Source organism: Tasmannia lanceolata, unplaced genomic scaffold, assembly GCF_043159265.1.
Source record: "Tasmannia lanceolata isolate RefF3 unplaced genomic scaffold, GAP_Taslan_0.1 ptg000239l, whole genome shotgun sequence".
Classification (NCBI taxonomy): Eukaryota; Viridiplantae; Streptophyta; class Magnoliopsida; order Canellales; family Winteraceae; genus Tasmannia; species Tasmannia lanceolata.
The window spans coordinates 1-4,289 of NW_027518915.1; the positions used below are offsets into that span (position 1 = coordinate 1).

Here is a 4,289-nt window from a genome sequence, read left to right on the forward strand (position 1 = left end):
CGGTTGATCCAACTCAAAAAAAAAAAAATTATGTTTCGCGATTCCATAATCCAATTTGCTTATTCAAATTATAATTTACCTTTGGATACAAATCACGAGAATGTATATTCTTCCTCAAACGTGGCGTTGAGAGGTAAAGGATTAAACCCTTTTAAGAAATAAAGTTTTTGATCGGAATAGGAAAAAACCGAAAGAACCTTTAACTATTTCAGTTGTTAATAGAACGAATCACACTTTTACCACTAAACTATACCCGCTACAATATGATTATTGTATATGAATGTACCGTTTGTCCAACAAAACAAGGGAGTAAAACGTAATCAAGATAGTATCAGAATCATGAAAATTGGAGTGCTGATGTGTTCCAGGGGGAAGGCTTGATGAAATAGGAGAAGAGAATGGGGGCTCATTTAAATAACAAGTTATATCTTTTCTTTTGCTGGTGGAGTTATTACTGACAGTCCCGGCCTGAAAGATCCATTTAAGTCGGAACATAAGATTGAGTTAAGTTGCGCAAGAATCCATAGCTCCATTTTTTTTTTTCAACTTCTTCCTCGAGTCTTTCAAGCAAAGAAACGATTTTCTCAAAAAAATAAAAATAAAGAAGGAGAGTTTTAATTTGAGTCTTATCTTTTTTCGAAGCTATTCCTTTCTTCCCTATTCATTCACCTGTCCGATCTTCTGAATTGGGGTCAATTAGATCTAGTAAAAAATCATAGTATTCATTTTGTTTGTGTTTGTGGACTCAAATGTTCAAACAAAGCTTGTCCCTTGAAGAAATAAATGAGTTCTAATAGAAATAGAATATGTATGTTTTTTTATTCCAGTAGGGAAATCGAGAAAAGGAAAAAGAAAAAATAATAAGAAATGAAACTCCTATCATAGGAATGGAAATAGTCCTTCTTGCTCTTGTTGCTGCTTCAATAACAATTTGGTTTTCAAATCAGAAAAATAATTTGATCCATGATTCATTGGAACAAAAGAAGGAACGGCCTGGCTAGGTACTGTACTGGCCAGGCCGGGGGAATAAAAGAACCCTTCGGACGAAATCAAAGACGTACTCTTTCTATTGGAGATATCTGTTTCGAATCGTTATCCAAATTGAATTGCGGATAAAATTCGTATATATATAGTAAGTATAATATAGTAAGTATAAATAAATGTATAAAATAAATAAATAAAGATAATTCGTATATATATAGTAAGTATAATATAGTAAGTATAAATAAATGTATAAAATAAATAAATAAAGATAAAGAAAGACTTTGATCAATATTTACTTCAGGCGTCGCATATGAATTATCTTTTTGTAATTGGGAGAGATGGCTGAGTGGACTAAAGCGACGGATTGCTAATCCGTTGTACGAGCTGTTCGTACCGAGGGTTCGAATCCCTCTTTCTCCGTTCCCTCGGATCACTTGAGATTTATCTTTCGAATTCGAAAAAATATCAAGTCCTTTATCATAGTTAAATGTCTGGAATAGAGAAAAGCATAGGAAAATGCAGAAATCAAGCAAGGAAATAATGAAAAATCTCTGATTTTTTTATTCCTCACGTCCAGGATTACGTCCTGGATCATTAGATAGGAATCCGAAGATGAAGAGAGAAACAAAGAATATCACTACTGTGTAAACGAAGAGTTTGAGAGTAAGCATTGCACAATCTCCAAGATCATTTTTTTTTTGTTTTTTGCAAAGGAAATAAGGGAATAGATTCTCTATTTTTGTACCACATATCCTTGACACCAAGAAAAGAAATGAAAAAGTGGTTTCTAGAAAAGAAAGGAATTTGCAGGAATTCCTTTGTTACCAAAATTATCTTGTCATACCCCAATTAGGTATTATGGGGTACCATAATGGGGTCTTTGACCCCTGGAACTGGAAGGGCATAATGCGGAAATTAGGTGATCCAGATTCATCGCGGCTATCAAAAAGCAAAAGAATTTCAATCTTTGAATCGAGGGTTCATAATGTAAGACTTATCTGATCTTATCAATTGTTATGTTAGAGTTGAATTTATTTTATCGAATAAATCATGAATATGAATGTTTCTAGGACAGTATTAAAGATCTCATCGAAAACTTACAGCAGCTTGCCAAACAAGGGCTAAGAGAAAAAAGAGCACAGGTATGACTGGCATAAAATCTACGATTGGATTGAAAAAAGCATAAGCTTCGGGCAATTTGGCGAAGAAAAAGCTACTCGAATGAAGGGCAGAATTAAGACAGATACAGATCAAACTAAAGATATTAAGCATAAGAAATATTTCGTTCTTGGAGATAATTTCATTTTTATTGAGTTATTGATATAAGGGAAAAATTAAGAAAGAAGAGAAGACAAAAAATCCTTCTTTCTTTTTCTTTGAACTTCCCCCAATCAAAAATCCTTCAATTCTCAAATGAGAATAGAAGGAATCATACTTTCATACAATATCTTAATTGACTTATATGGAATGATCAATGAATTCATTTTCATTCTACATTTACACGTATAGAATCCTAGCAACAACCTATTCCATAGATATTTGGGCTGGAATTGACGAATAACCAATAACAATATTAGTGTTTATTAGTGTCGAATTGAAATCTAAATGGGGCGTGGCCAAGTGGTAAGGCAGCGGGTTTTGGTCCCGTTACTCGGAGGTTCGAATCCTTCCGTCCCAGACCGCTTCTATCAAAACAAAGATTGTTCTCTTTAACAATCTTCTGTTTAAGAGTATAAGGTATAAGGTTGGATACAATATGATCCAATTTTTCTTTCTGAGTTCTAATGATTCTTCTATGAATCATAGATTCCTTTCGATTTCCAATTGTAAGAAAAAGAATCGAGTATAAATTGCGGATGGAAATAAACATCTTTTACCTTTTTGATATTAGGTAGGATGGGAACATAGATCAAAGTTGAATTAAAAAAAAAATGGGATGGGCCGTTCAGTGTATGCCCGTCCCGCTCTACTCATATTCATATTGGGGTAAGTTAGTCACTTATAGAAACTTTATGCCCATCTATTATATTTTGATTCTCACATGATGCATTCTAAGTTGAAATGCGAAAGATAAGATCTCTATTTTTTCGAAACTAAACATGTTAGTCAAAATGACTAATTCTATGTGGATCCTGAATCCTAAACAGGAGGGAGTTCTTGGGACTAATTACATCACTGGGATTAAAGTTCTTAAGACTGGGTGTGGGTGGGGTAAAATCAAAATTAAGAACAACGAATTGATCTGGACCCATTTTGCTTTGTACCTATACAAGATAATATAACATACCGCAAGAGGATCTTTTATTATTTGATTGTCTTGGGGTATGATTCATGATCCCCATAGAATTCGAGTTAATCGGCAATGGAAGGTATCAATTTTTCAATATCTGTGTCGTCCGGATCTCATTAATAAACAATAAAGTGCAATATGGAACAGATTTTTTTTCTTTGAGCCTAATTGCTTTTTTTTTTTTTGCATCTGGCTACAATAAATAATTGGAAGTCAATGTAGTGATTGGGAGGAAGATTCATATATTCCATTCACTTTACTTTTGACTTGATAGAATTTATGGAAGGGTTACTAAACCTAAAGTAAAGCAAAATCTGTATAAAATGAACCATGCCTACATGTATTGTTATTGTTTGTTCTATTTCAGTGATACCGGTATTTCGGCTGCGGTGAAAAAGATCTTTGATACCTTACCTTAAATATCTATGATTACTCCCGTTGACAATTGTTCTGTGTATCTGATGGATACGGAAAGATCATACTCCTACGGTTCTGGTTTTATCAATCAGATGGAAGAATAACAACCTTAATCTTATCTTACATGAGAGCTTTTTTCCATCCATCCCATCCCCATGAAAACAAATAAATTGAATTTGTTTCTCGATCCATCTACCTGCTTTAAATCATTAATGATTCAATTGGAAAAGGAACATGGATTTCTCTTATGTCTTATGATGATCAAATTTAGTCATTACAGGAAAACTTATTTCCATTAATGATAATGATGTCGAAGTAGGAAATTATGATGTCGAAGTAGGAAATTCTTGAAACCTTTTTTCATGATTCCTTTATCAATCCTTAGATACTTGAAGAAGCGCGAGATTGATGAACCTAGTCTATAATCGATTCATTTGCGACTTTTCCGAGTCATTGGAATAGCTTATTTGGCTAATGACTTATTTTGTTCCGGTATTGAGTATTGAGAATCTAATTAAAGACCTTTCTTTAATTTAGTTGTTCGAGAAAGAGTTGGATCCTTCATGATTGATTGTCCCGAACAATCTGTTGAAGATGT

At 33.4% G+C, this 4,289-nt stretch overlaps 1 non-coding gene across 1 annotated transcript; it reads left to right on the plus strand.

The window, feature by feature from the left end:
- The first annotated feature begins 1,316 nt into the window (after positions 1-1,316).
- Positions 1,317-1,404, plus strand: TRNAS-GCU (transfer RNA serine (anticodon GCU)). The gene has a single exon. It is a non-coding gene; the product is annotated as a tRNA-Ser (tRNA).
- The last annotated feature ends 2,885 nt before the right edge of the window (positions 1,405-4,289 follow it).